Source organism: Mercenaria mercenaria, chromosome 3 (genome assembly GCF_021730395.1).
Source record: "Mercenaria mercenaria strain notata chromosome 3, MADL_Memer_1, whole genome shotgun sequence".
NCBI lineage: Eukaryota > Metazoa > Mollusca > Bivalvia > Venerida > Veneridae > Mercenaria > Mercenaria mercenaria.
In genome coordinates, this window is record NC_069363.1 from 10,719,817 (window position 1) to 10,735,300 (window position 15,484).

The 15,484-nt window shown below is 36.1% G+C and overlaps 1 long non-coding RNA gene across 4 annotated transcripts; it reads left to right on the forward strand.

Annotated features, from left to right (window-relative positions):
* The first annotated feature begins 1,862 nt into the window (after positions 1 to 1,862).
* LOC128555491 (uncharacterized) lies at positions 1,863 to 8,070 on the forward strand. Of its 4 annotated transcripts, none has more exons than XR_008370101.1 (3): positions 1,863 to 1,885; positions 5,761 to 5,933; positions 7,674 to 8,070. It is a non-coding gene; the product is annotated as an uncharacterized LOC128555491 (long non-coding RNA). The 4 variants fall into 4 exon arrangements; XR_008370098.1 differs by lacking the exon at positions 1,863 to 1,885 and adding an exon at positions 2,202 to 2,321; XR_008370099.1 differs by lacking the exon at positions 1,863 to 1,885 and adding an exon at positions 2,443 to 2,608.
* The last annotated feature ends 7,414 nt before the right edge of the window (positions 8,071 to 15,484 follow it).

The following is a 15,484-nucleotide window of genomic DNA, read 5'->3' on the forward strand; positions in this document are numbered from 1 at the left end:
TACTCATGCTACCATTCGTATCCAAGGGCGGATCCAGGGGGGAGGGCGCACCCGGCGCCACCTCCCCCCCCCCCCCCCCAAAATCGCCGGAGCATAGGTAATTTGTCTTTTGTTCTGGGAGAAAAAAGTGCAAAATATGCATTTTTTTTCCGCTCGCTGCGCTCGCATAGGTATTAATCTTTTGTTCAGGATGAAAAAAGAGTGCAAAATATGCGTTTTTTCCCGCTCGCTACACTCGCATAGGTACTTATCTTTTGTTCTGGGTGAAAAAAACTGCAAAATATGCATTTTTTCTTGCTCGTTACGCTTGCATATGTATTTGTCTTTTGTTCTGGGTGAAAAATATAAAATATGTATTTTTCTCGCTCGCTACGCTCGCATTTGTAATTTGTCTTTTGTTCTTGGTAAAAAAAGATAAAAAATATGCATTTTTTCCTTGCTCGCTACGCTCGCACAATAAAAATCCAACAAAGTTTGCATGAGCTCCTATAATGCTCTTTACCATTTGTACAATATGCTAATAATTCTGATGAATCATAAAACTTGGAATAAAATCAGCATGTTATTTGGGTTATTTTTGTCACAAAACCTGTCCTTTTAAAATAGTTAATAAAGTTCCTCAGAACGCCCAGAATGCACCAGAAGGATCCACTATTTTCAAAATTTTCCGGGGGAGCATGCCCCCCACCCCCTAGTTGCGCCCCCTAACCAAAAATCCTGGATCCGCCCTTGGTATCTTACATGCGCAGTTTTCTCTTTCGTTTACTTTGCTTCATTATTATTATAGAACATATTTTCGTATTGCCCAAAAACCATGCACATATCGATTGTATTTCTTCGTTTATCTCTGATAGTATCTGTCTGACGCCTTCACCACTCTCTGATAGGTCGTATCAAATTGACGTTGCTATAATGACGTTGCTATATGACGTCTAAATCAGAATGCACGTGCGTACACGTTGACCGGGACCACTATGATTATGGCGCGTTTGACATACTACGTCATAAGTCGGCTGTGTTACCCTTTTTGTTACTGTTTAATAATTCAAAGTTATGAACAGATGTAATAGTACATTACACGTTTGATAAGTAAAGGCGTAATTATTTTGATCATGAAAATATACGAAAGTAACCCTTGAACAACCCACATTGCTATATCAATGATTGTATAAATACGGAGAGAACTACTGCTCAGACACATAGCTTCTACAACGATTGGAGGATATTACTAGAAAGGTAGGATGATTTTGAGGGTTTCATTAAATGGCCCTTTAGTTGTTTGGCGTGTTATACGCCCGAAGGGAGTATTATGTTATACCCCGTCTGTCCGTCATCTGTCCGTTAGCAATTTCGCGTCCGCTCTGTAACTCCTGACCCCTTGAAGGATTTCGAAGAAACTTGACACAAATGTTCACCACATCGAGACGACTTGCAGTGCATATGTTCTGGGTGGCTCGCTTCAAGGTCAAGGTCACACTTAAGGATCAAATGTCACATGACTTTGTTTCGTGTCCGCATTTGAACTGCTTGAAGGATTTCAAAGAAACATGGCACAAATCTTTACCACACCAAGCAAGACGACGTGCAGAGCGCATGTTTCGGATGGCTCGCTTAAAGGTGAAAGTCACACTTACGGGGTCAAAGGTCATATGACTTTGTTTCGTGTGTATATTGCTCTGCATTGCAGTGCTCTTTTTCATTCGGCAGATCCCTTTTTGTTCACTTATACTTTTTTTTTAAATTACTTCCCTTTTGTTTTACTTTAAATAACTTATTATGTAACTTTTTTATTATTGGCAGTAGGGAACAACCGAGACCATTTATCCGTTGTACAACATGGATGGTACCTCCAATTTCTAAGTGTATTTTGACATATCTGTACCTGGTAAGGACTTTTTGCGGACTTAGATTTTTTTCTGTGGCCTTAGAATTTCGTTTTTTTGAATTTTATCCATTTATTGTTCCTGTCCTTTGGGTTTCAACAGTCAAGTTCTTTAAATTTTGCCCGCATCCTCTAATATTACTCTCCGGTCACACTTAGGGGTCAAAGGACATACCTTCGAGCGTATATGCTCTGCATTGCGGTACTCTTGTTTTTATATGCTAAAATGCAATATAAAAAATTCAAATGCTACCGACGCCTCAGTAGTTTTGGCAGAAGTATATTTATGAAATTTTCACACACATTTATACGTAAGAACATGTAAAAATTACAACCTTTTCCAAAAGTGCAGTGATACAATTTTATTTATCTTACAACCTCTTTCAACCACAGATGCGTTTTTATTCAACGAGCAAATATGATTTAACAAGATTAAGAGGTTAGTTTAAACATACTTTTATTTCAATCGGTCAATTAACATAGTTGGGATATACATTTGTGCAATATACATTTATAAACTCAAGCAAGTAAATGCTTATATTAATTCATTTCCATGATAGAGTTGGGCTAATTATCATTGCATTTATTCGACCGGAAAGTATGACACTTCTGCAAAAATTTAGATAATTACGTTTACATTTTGCCGTAATTTTATTACGTAATAACTTAATCATTGTTATTCAAGTGTGTAAAGTATGCAGTCGTACTAGTATACTAAGAACTGAGGTGAATATGAAATAAAAAAAAAGGAAACAAATTGTGATTTGGTATGGGTTATGATGTCATGAATGGGATAAAAGCAGTGCAGAATGTCACCAAAAACGTCCCCAGTCATGTGTCAAATCTCTTAGTTGCCGCTATGTAGCTCTGGACACGTAGGAAGATTAGTTTGTTAAATTGTTTTCGTATGAAAGATGCTCGACTCCATGAAGAAGAATATTAATTGTGATACCACATGGGAGATCAGATAGGTACCGTTGACGTGCGAGTTGAAACCTCGGACACTGAACAAGAAAATGAAGCGGAGTTTCAACTGCACCACATTCGCAGAGAGGAGATTCAACAATATTTAGAGAACTGCATCCGAGACGTAAGCGGGTATGCTGAATTTGGTACTTTCGTTAAAGAGTGGTTTGGAGCTATTTTTACAAATGGAAAGTTTGTTTTTAAATTCTGAAAGAGAAGAGGCGTTTTGGACATCTGGAGAGAGCGAGTTCCACCGACGGATTATTATGGGCAAAAAGAACATGCGTAAGGCTGGGTGTTTGTATGGATCAAAGGTATGTTGTGAATAGAACGGAGATTGTAAGGTTGATTTTTATGGCTAGGAATGAGATTTCGTAGATACGTAGGAGTAAGATTGTTTTTTATCTTATAAAACTGTATTAGCCGATGTTTTATCCTCCGTTCAGACACAGTTTCCCAGTTTAATTCTTTCAAGAGACAATCTGAGTTGCAGTATTGCGTTGCCTCTGTTACAATTCTACCTGCTGCTATCTGTACCGCTTCTAGATCAATTATGGCTCGTTCGTACAGTTATCCCAGACGATGTCTCCGTATTCCAAGAGTGGTCTTCTGAATGAAATATATTCTCAAGACTAGTTCTTGACAAGTACGATTTAAGCGATCGGATTACTCCGATTCTCTGCCATGCCTTATTAAGACACGATGAAAGATGGGAAGACCATTTGGTGTCATCAGACAAAGTGAGACCAAGATGTTCGTGTGTTTTTACCATATTTACTGGGATTTGGTCCATAAAAAGGGTTGGATGGAAAGGTTTGTTTCGTTTCCGTGAGAAAACAATAGATTTTGTTTTGGCTGGATTAAAAGAAACAAGAGTTGATTCGTGACAAGTCTTCATTTAGAGCAGCAGCAGAGGTGAAAGGACCTTTCACGACAATGTAAAGACTTACGTCGTCGGCGAATATGCGAATATTGGATTTTATGTCAACAACAATGTCGTTTATTTAGAGCAAGAAGAGAAGAGGCCCTAAGATAGATCCTTGTGGGACACCGGCATTTATTGAAGACCAATTAGATGAAGCATTAGCAAGAACTACTCGTTGCTTTCTATCTAATAGAATAAGTTCACACCAGTTCAAGAGACTGCCTTGTGCTCCAATAGATGATAGCTTAGTTAAGAGCCCCCGGTACCACACCCGATCAAACGCCGCGCTTTAGAGGTGTCGCACAAGACAGCACGGACTTCTTTGTCCTCGTTTAAAGCTTTTTATAATATCATTGTAGAGATAGGATAACTGATTTGTTGTAGAATCGCCTTTAACGAATCTAGACTAGAATGGTGTGATAAAGTAATTAGAAATAAGATAGTTGTAGAAATACTTATGGATACAACGCTCCATTAGTTTTCCTAGGCAGCTGTGAAGAGATATTGGTCGATAGTTAGCTGTTTTTGATGGGATAGACTTTTTAAATATTTGAGAAATGTTTGCACATTTCCAAGAAGATGGGAACACTGAGTTAGAGATAAGTGTGTTGAAGAAGGATGACAGTGGACCTGCTAGTTCCTAGATGCTTTCTTTGGTCATTCTGTGGCTGACAAGGTCTGGGCCACTTGCTATAGAAGGATCAATTATTGAAGCTGCCTCTCAAATACCTTGGGCAGTTACAGACGGAATGGGTAGAATTAGGTATAATAGGAGGTGTGTAATTGCTGTCATCTAAAGTAGACTGATTACAAAAGAAAGTATTAAGTAGTTCACCTTTATCTTTGTCTAATGATATTTCAGTATCTTTAATGTAGGAATTGGGGGAGATTTTTTTTTCGAGAACTTTTTAGCAAGTTTGCACCATTTTTTAATATTAGTATTTTCGAAACTAATTTCATCTATTAATTTTTCTATGTATTCCTTCTTTGTTTTTCGGATAAGGTTGGTAGTGTCTTTTCTAATTCAGCGAAAGTTTGTTCATGCTCTTTCATTATTAGAAAACTTTGCTTGTTGACGAGCCCGATTTCGCTTACGCATCACCATACGAACATCTTTATTGATTCATGGGACATCGTTAGGGGTAACTGTGATCGATTTGTTCGGAATGCTATCAGCAACTGCTTTAAAAACAACATCAGCAATCTTATCGGCAGTTTTATGAAGATTATCGCAATCTAAGATGGAGTTCAAGTCCGTTGTGTTTAGATTGTTTCTATATTTATGATAATCCCTTTATTATATAACCATATTTTACGTTTATAAGTTGACTGTTTGGGTTTGTGGTTAAGAGGTTAGGATATTGAATTTTGATATATGATCTTATATTTAATTTTCTAAGATACAATGGATAAAAGAAATGATTTTGTTTTCCTCATGAATTACGAAATTCGCATTTTTTTAAAAAAATATTCTAGGCATGTATTGGTATTTTTTCTGATTTTCTAATCACTTAATTTTGTCGACATTTTACTGTAATAGAATTCCGCTTACGCCAGTGCTAGGGATGTGCGCAACTCTCATGAACAGACTTAATCAGATCGAATCTGCTATTATGTCGCTTGGTTATGTTGATCTTTTCACAGATTGTATTAAATACCATAACATTAACTTTATGAATATACTCGAATTATTATGAAAGACATTGCCAACAATTAATATCGAGCGAGCGTTAGAAATTCCGGTACCTACGTGACCCCTACTTTTCTCTTCATCTTATGTCAGTTTTAGAATAAGTGAAATGAAATTTAATAAATATTTATGGAAGCTTTGACCACTGGCTTAATTGAGTGTATGGTTATTACAGCAATTATAAATTTGTCGTGCCCTTTACCGGGCGTTTCCTTTATGACAGATTGAATAACTTCTTTATTCCCAATCACTGCAGTTACCTTTATGCAATACATTAATTTTCTTGTCTTTTTTCAGGTTAAGCAATGGATAATTGCATATTGTTTCTTTTGTTGGTGATATTAGCTTCGGTTATGGCGCCGCCGGCTCCGGCCATCACCCAGATTAAGATTACAAGATGCGATTGTTCAAGTTGTCGTTTTAAGCAGATTGGCTATGGTACAGTTCATGTTACGTTTCGTGGCTCACAGGTAATCGGGAATCATGTAAAATCTCGTGTAAATGGGTGTCTAAACATAACACGTCTGTCGAAGAACACTTTCTTAGATATAGGCCTAACAGTACTAAAGTGTCAACTAATTTAGACGTGTTATGGCAGAAACATTATTGAACGCTACTTTTTCATCTGGGGTGACCTAATAATGTCTGAATTAATCGTAGTTATTGTTTAAATTCATTAATTGTGAATGTAGTTTTGGCATTTTGGTAGGAAAATGAAAAAGGTTGTTTTTGGCAGTAACAATCAATTTTGATACGAGCAGAAATGACCAGGTCACAGCAAATTGATTTTTATGTGATTTTGCTGTAAGCAAATGTGCCAGTTAAAGTATCTTAGAGGATACGTAACCCCTACTTTTCTCTTCATCTTATGTCAGTTTTAGAATAATTCTTCAAGGTGACATAATGTAAAGAGTAACTCTCCTAAATCGATAAAGCTACATTTAGCACCTCTATGAAAATTGTATATTTTGAATAGAATACATAGGTCCATCTATCCCAGATATAGATGTTATAATCAAGATAAGAGAATTTTAACTGTAACTGGTATGATTACATATCATCTAGATCAGAGAATTTTAACTGTAACCGTGTGGATTACAAATAGTTATTTGCACATCATCTAGATAGAGAAATAGTTATTTGTATATCATCTAGATAGAGAAATAGTTAATTGTATATCATCTAGATAGAGAAATAGTTATTTGTATATCATCTAGATCAGAGAATTTTAACCGTAACTGGTAGGATTACACATCATCTAGATCAGAGAATTTAACTGTAACCGTGTGGATTACATATAGTTATTTGTATATCATCTAAATCAGAGAATTTTAACTATGTGGATTACAAATACAGTAATGATAAGGGCGTTAGGTCTCACATAGCAGAAACTGTAGTTTTATTCTTTCTGTAGGTGCTTGCATAGGAATCAGTCTCAGTCTAGGACAAGCTACGATTTTAATTTTTGTTTAATGTAGCGTTACTGTTAAAAGTTACATATCAAAAACTTATTCTAATCAATGTAAATGAGATGTAATTCATACAGTCATTTGTTGACAGCGTTGGTCACTATCATAGTGAGTTTGGATTTGTATCTATGCGTCCAATAATACGAGGAAGCCGAGAAATCATTAAGCCACCAAAAACTTGGTTTAATTCAAACTTAAGGATAACATGGTGTAATAGCCATATTTTATATCTTGTAACTGGATGGTAATATTTAAATGAAATTTGGTCACTTTAAAGACATTCAAAATTAAAAACGTTTCACCGAGAGATTTTCCGAATTTTGTCATTTTTAGAGAAAATCGGTATTGAAGTTAACATTGATGCCTATGGGAAAAATATAATTTCTTTTATTATGAGAATTTGAACTCGAGTTTCAGGAAAATTTTGCGGCAGAAAGCTGCATGATATGATTCTGATACAAATATCAAAAAGAAATATAAAATTCCCCGTATGGAAAAGGAGAAAATAATTTTTTTTAGTTTTCAGGGGAGATAACTCATGAAAAACCAAAATTATCAGGGGAGGTAATCTAAAGGGAATTTTTGAGAACTTCTGTCACTATATAACTTGTCAATATGCGCCTTATTTCTATCGTTTGACATTTTCAAAGCTTACATTATCAAGTTGTATGTACGCTTTTGGTGAAATTGAGGCATATTACGGGTAGTCATCCTTAAAACTATATCATTGAAATCTTTCAGGTTAAGTGTTCGAGACAACCTATTTTAGGTTTCGGTAGAAGAGTTATTGGTTGGAATCATGACTGTGGTATAAGTGGACGTTCGGGAAAGTTTGTCGTCAGTCACGGGAGTCTATGTGGAATCGACTATGATCATGTGTACCTGAACAATTGTTCTGGGACCCCATGTAGTGCCATCGGTTGAAAACAACAAGACAATTAGAAGTTAGTGATTGTATGCGGAAACCGTTCATTGAACAGTTTTAGTCTTTGCTACTGTGGAATATATAACACAAAACAAGCATATTTCTAACTGGGTATTTTGTTCAATCTTTTTGCGCTTGTATGAAAAAAAGTCTATTCTCAACAGACATTGTTTTGACTTATCTAAAAACAATAAACACTCAATAAACACTTTAGCCAGTTTTGTCAGCCTGTCTGTCTTTCAAAGTTTTGTCAGCCTTAATGCATAGGTTCTGCAAACTATTAAAAGTATCTTTGTTTTGGTAGTGCCGATAAAGTGTTCTCCTTGCTCATGGATCCACGAAAAATCGTATAATAATAACAATAATAATAATAATAATAATAATAATAATAATAAAACACATTCTTTACTGAGATTTGCATACGATTTGATAATATTCAATATAACTTTTGTCTTTCTTACGAATCTTGATTGTACGGTTAATGAATTCTAAAGAAAATTGCATTTTTTTCGCATATACAAAATGTCTGTCTATCTACCCATAGATACTAGTATATAGTAAAATACGGATAACCTGTTTAAACTACTTCTATCTGACAAGGAATAAAATGGGTTATTATTAACTCTTGAAGACTAAGTACTGTGAATGGCTTAATAATGTACATTTATTTAGCTGTTACTTCATATTAATTGCAGTTTTCTAGCTAATGAACAAAATCGTCCTTTTAAGGGTTTAGAGTATAGGTATTTCATCTACATCTGCAGTACTCCAACATTCTTGTATACTTCCGTGAATTCTTAGGGAGTTTAAGTTATCTGATGGTTAAGACTGATTTCTTCCCGTACCCTAAACTGCACGGAGGAGCGAGTTTTAAATCAGTGGAAGCTGTATAATCTAACTTTGTTTACAGTCAGCTTTGTTTTTTTTTCACAACAGCTTGAGCATGGAAATTCTTATTTGTTAAAAGTAAGAAAAATCGAAATTTCAACGTATAAACTCAAATTTCCAGTGTTAAATTGGAGTCAGTATGAAACTTCGAGCATGGACGAAAATCGAAAAGAAACTGAATTTGAGCTTGAATTATATTTCAAGCCTGTTAGAAGATCGAAATTCGAAATATCGGTAAAGCTGAATTTCAAGGAGCATAAAAAATTCGAGCCAGTAAGAAGATCAAAAGTCAGATTTCCAAAAACGGACGAAAATGTCAAGCTGACAGTGTATTTCCAGTAAACGCTGATTAAAAGAACAACGTCGATTTTCGAGCTGGAATGTAAACTGGAGCCAGCTGGAACATTTTACAGTGTTGAATTTCGAGTTAGCACGAAGTTCGAACTAATGCCGACTCGAAATTCAGTTTCTTGATAATTTGAAATTTGATATTCGAGCTGGTGCAAAATGCAATACTACATCGATGTTCATCGAATTTCATTTTTTTTTTTCAAAAGAATCTTAATTCCTTTCATCGAGTTTGACCAAAATTCAAAGGTAGGTTGAAAGTCAAAGGTAGATTGAAACTCACCTTTTCCTTCACTTGATTTTTGTTGACATTCAAAGCTGTCTCGAAATTCTGTTATTACTTAGAAATTTGAATTGTCATGATAAAACTAGTTGTTAGTTCGCTCCCTGACCTTGTCAAACAAAGGCGTGAAAACGGTAACTTCCTAGCTTGGCGCTTAGCATGAAGAACAGGGTTCTAGGACTGGTCAGTTCAGTGTCAGTATAATGTGACTGGCTGGGTTCTACGGCGTGATATTCCAGTGAGGCAGCATAATACAGTTAAGCATTTTAATTACACAATAAGGCAAAATCGTTAATATGACTAACTAATATGACCCTAAATCGGTAAGAAATGTGCAAAACTCTACCGGCTTATGAACCCTGAGGATCATGAGACATTTATAACCAAGGTTTTCTCCATATACTTTTTGTTCGGCTACTTACTGGTGGTTATGGTTTATGCAAAAGTGATTGGTATTCCTTTAAAGGGTCGCTTTCCTAATACTTATACATGTTTGATTTAGATTTCAGCATTTTAGTATTGGTATTGGTATTGGAAATTGTATTACTGATGCATCAAGACAAGTTTAAATATTGATAAATGCAGATCCCGTACTTGGTTTTCCAAATAGTAGTAAAACACTTTATCATGATAGTTTATATTTCGCACTTGAAATAAGCGTTGAATATCACTTACTTTATAAACACTTAAACGACGTGTCCTTGACCCAATTGATTCAACCAAAAATCCCCAATTACTTGGCTGAAAATGTTTGCAAAATGATGATCTTAACGACAGTAGCTGTATAAAGGAGCACATCTTACCAAGGCCGTAGTATTCACAGCGTTCCATTTAATTTCATATACTTAAACATCTTATATTTTCACATTTTCACCAATAATATGTGTACTACATTTTATGCTACTGCAAAATTAGAAAATTCCTACTGTTCTTTAGGAAACATTCGGATATTAAAAGGAAAATAACGAAAAAAGTGAAACAGGAAAAAATGAACGTAGTTGCACCCAAAGAGCACTACTATTTAACTGACTGATCACATAGAAATACAATTAACAAAATGTCCCTTCTGCTACGTAAGGGAACAAAATTTTTATTGTAATCCCGTTTTGACTTTTCGCCAGGGCTTTGCATGTCGTGAGATACATTGGAATACTTTTGTTCAAATTGTGACAGAAGTAAGTATCCTTATGATATACACACATATGTTTAAATAATTATAGGGACTAACACAAGAAGAATATGATGGATAGATTTATTTGCATAAATACATCATATTTTATCACAACATTTCATACATATCGCATAAAATATCACAATAAAATATATCACAGAATTTCTTGAGCACATTTACTGGCACATAACTTATTACGGTCTGCAATAACAATTTTATAAATCATAGTTAGCTTACAGATACCTATGCCTACATAAAACCTAGCCCATTTTAGTCAGACTTGGAATGAAAAAAGGAAGTTTACTGAAGAAGATGTATATATGCAGGATAGCCCATAAAAGTCTATGTCCTTTTTCCAATGGGACCCTCAATGGTTAAGCATAGGAAACGGTTCGTTGTTCAATAACTTAACTAAGTAGAATTATCTCTAAATCTGCTTGTTAGTCCATGTTCGAAGTCATTCAAACGGAAACACCAATTTGCATGAAAATCCTTTTTTCATTCTAACCATGAACTAAATGCTTTATATGCAAACTACCGACTTATGTGGATAGATACCGTAACCGGAAATGTTGCAGTTTGATGTGTACACTTGTTGTGACCTCCCGCGAAAAAACTAAGTACCATAACCCTGACAATTTAGCTGCAGATGTATTAGCAACAGATTCATCTATTCCATTTTAAGATCTCTGAATTATCCTACGTAGTTTAAAACTAAAACAAATGTTTTGTAAAAAGCATCATGTTTATCAATGTAAGTTTTCTAAAATATTCACCTTACCAAAGAACAACAATGCACATCTGAAGAATAAATTTCTGTAATTAGTGGCAGTGTTCACTCTAAACATGGGACAAAGCAATGGGGTGTACCCTTACCTTGACCATACAGATAAAGTTGTATGTAAATTGATCTGCAATTACCTGATAAAATCAAAGCCTTTCAAGTGGATGTGTTGTGAGGAGTTTACGAAAAGTTCCTGTGGCGAGTAAACCAACTGCGATCACTGGTCTTGCCGCGAATATCCCGCGAACTAACATCAAATCAACTGCATCGCGTTTGCTGCTAGCGGCGAACATCCTGCGAATATATTTCCCGCGGATGTATATGTTCGCAGCATATTCAAGGCATAATCGCTGCATGTTCACATCATTTATGAAATGATCATTCCGTCAGAGTATCTTAAAAGAAGAAATAGTATACACAAACGCATATATCGAGAACATAATAAAAAAAAAACGTAGGTTTCAGTAATAATTATAAAAGATAATAGGTAAGGGTAGATTTCTCGGAAGCACAGAGCACCAAAAAAAAAAACACAGCCCCAGAGCCACGCATTTGCCAACAACAAAAAGAAGCTGTAATGGAAAAATATTTCAGACGGGTTGCTTCATAAAGTATATGCAAAATATGTTTGTCGCACAGCTCGTTCAGTTTTTATAAAATTACTTGAACCATACAAATTATGTATTTTCCAAGAATAAGTTTGAAGTCATTCGCACGGAAACACATTCTGCATGCGAGTCCTTTTTCACTCTTCGCCAGGGCTAGACATATCGTCACCTTTGAGTTTCAAACATCCCGGCGGCTCTTTCAGTCCGACGTGCCCACAACACGGTCAGTACATGTACCCTTGTGTATTCGCGTGATCAAAGTCTTGGTTGATTCCAGATAACTGTTTCTTCCAAATCTAAGAAAACATGAAATAATTTATTAAAATTAATTAGAAAATTAAATTGGCAATCTTTGTGCGTGCGTGCGGTCGTGCGTGTGTGTCCAACTCGCATATCACAGTAGGGATTGATTGACAACTGATTTGTTTGTTGGGGTTTTAAGCCAACCCGACGCTGTAACGTTAAAGCTTTTATGATGCCCCATCGGACACTAATTAAGGCATGTGGATCATCTGGCACCATGTCATCGACCTTCCATAAGCCAGTTGCATGACTTCCTCAAATGACGAGAAGAACGGGACTTGATTCTACAGATATGAGGTGCAAGTGATTAGAAGTTAGCGAATTTAATCATTCGGCAGAGGCAAATGGCTTCAAAAGAACAAATTGGTAATAGTAAGACATCCTTAACACTCCTACAAACAATCTTAATACCCGTCAAAATGTATGTCAATAAGCTTACCTTCCAAGGCTGTGGACCTGACCGATGGAACCTGCATTGTATTTCATGAGGCTTCAATCGGTCGAATACAGTCGAACAGTTTCTACACTTTAGAACAGTGGGTGATTGACGGAGAGTGTGTCTCCTTCGCTTTGACTGACGGGGAGAATCCAAATTACGTATGATTTCAGGTTTTTGTTCTCCACGATCACAGCTGCTTGCGTATTATAAGCAAAAAATACAATATCAGAGCAATAACTGTGTCTGCATATCGTTACAGAATTAATAAGAGGCCACGCGAAGGGAAGAAACAGTTCGAAAGGGACCGCACAAGTAAGAGCGATATCATGTTGTTCTTTCGCGTTTGTTAAGAAGTTGAAAAATAATAGCATTACCTGCAAGGACCCCGAGTCCTGGGAACGATTTTCTCTCAGCCGTTCCTTTTTATTTTCATACTTTTCTTTCCAGAAACACACTGCTATTATCCTTTAATCTGTCGGACATTATAGATAATAAGATATTCATAATGCACGGAAATATGTAATATGGTGGATATGTTTACATGAAAACCCTAGACAAGATAACAGGTATATGAGTCATATCTCGTGTAAAATGTAAAACAGGACGAAAATTTCAATTCATATGTTTATTTTGTTGTTTCTTTTTCTCAAATTTCCAAAGAAATAAATTCGTATGTTGATAATTGATAAGAAAAAAGTCACCAGTTTCCTTAAAAACCTTCGAACATTAAAAAACCCACCTTTTCATTCGTATCCTTACGTATGCTCAAAAGTTGCCCGTTATAGTCTTTTAGCCTTTCCCTATACCCATCAATCCTTCAGCTTGCTGTTGGAAGAACAACTTTTCTGTGTACAGCTTTGCTCTGTTCTCTTCTATCACTTCTTTTTCAGTCTTGACTCTGGCTAGCATTTCGAGGGTAGCTTCGTAGTTTCTCTTGTCAATTCGATTACGCATTAAGTCTTCATTTTGCGATTAAACACAGCCTCAAGTTCTCTGATTCTTTGGCGCAGTTGTTCAGTCACAGCTTCAAGTGGTTCCGCCCCTTGGTTCACGCTTTTAAACTATTACACTATTAACACGCTGTGGAGCGACATGGGTGTCTACAAGTTCTTCCGACATTGTTCCACTGTTTTCATTTTCAGTCTGACCAGGTTTAGTTTCTGATTCTAACCCCTGTCCTTCAGTCATTACTGCCTGATCTATGCCGCAGTACATTGGTGTGTTAATGTCTAAATAAACGGTTACAGTACTACTTTAACGTATGAAAATCCCATAGTGTGCTATAATCTACTAGTAAAATTATTGTACCTTCCTGAATGATGACATTGCACCCCGTGTTAAAATCCCATAGGGTGCCATAATCCTCTAGATAATCTATTTTAGTAACATTACCAGGGTGCCATATCACCACCCTTTACTACTGTTATCAAATGAATAAGTGCAATAACTTATTTATTTTATGTCCGTGTGACGTTAACTTCATGTCGTTTTGACAGTGCATATTCCGACCAACTTGAAAGTCAGAATTAGCTGGGAATAATTATTGTTTGCTTTTGGGTTTTACGCCCGTACTTTTTACAAGTATTAAACTCTTTTTCCACAGTAACTTACAACTCTCTCATTGAAAACTTTTAGTCACGGATGGAATGACTGTTATGGATCGCTCGACTGACGGGCAAACGCTCCAACCAGTGTGTCATTCGGTCCGACATGAGGTGTAGGGTAATTTTTGACTGGATGAATTGAACAAGAGACTATTTTCTAAGGGTCATTTTTTTTTGTTCCGTCTTAAAAAGATATGCATGTATTATTTGATGTATGAAACAAAGAGCTATCAAATATGATTAATAAAAGAAAAAATGAAGTGAGCAGTAAATTCTTAAAACGCGAAAGTTCATTGTTATCACTACCCTCCCGTTTATTCATATTAAATTTTTGCCGTTTCTTATAGTGCCGTTTTAAAACAGACTCAGGGGACCCGGGTTTTAATGTTTTGCGTAAAAGTTTGGAAACGGCACCGATCTTTTGTATTTTATACTTTATACACGTTATTCAAATTTGAAAAATAATACACATACTGATAAAAACGGTGGAAGTTTTTATCTGAGTGTTATCAAATGCTATCTATTTATCTTTGTATACGGCTGGACTCCCATCTCGGGTATAATAGCCGGGTAGCGCATCACAACCAGATAAAAGTTGGTTTAAAAGCAGTGAAAGGAAGGCTTCCAAAATGAAGATAGTGAGAGGGAAGATAAAAGTGTGAAAGTGTTAAGTAAGACGAAATATTCACAAGTTAAAAGGGGTTAAAAACATCCGCTTTGTGAGTTCAGGGGCAGTAAGAGAGGACCGAGGGGTCAAAACATCGTTTGAACCCCTCAAGGTCAGGCTGGAGTACAGTTTGAGAAGGCAGGAGGTTCCACAACACGACAGTATAAGGGAAGAAGGAGTATTTGAAATAATTTGCTTCAGTATGGACTTGACGGAAGGAGAGTTCATGCATATGCCGCGACATTCTCACATGCCTTTCTAAGTAAGATGGAACTGATACCGCAACTAAAATAAAATAGAAAGTTGAAACTCCACAAGTCGCTCAACACAACCATACATGATCTTATAAAACATGGTCAGTCGGGCCAGGGCGCGTCTGTCCTGTAAAGTCTGCCAACCCATCTCGTTCCGCATGCTGGTGATACTGTCATAGGTAGAATAATTATTTTTAACCCATCTAACTGATCTTTTTTGAACTTTTTTCTTATTTATCAATGTTGGTATCTGTGTGGGGGCTCCAGACTGTAGAGGC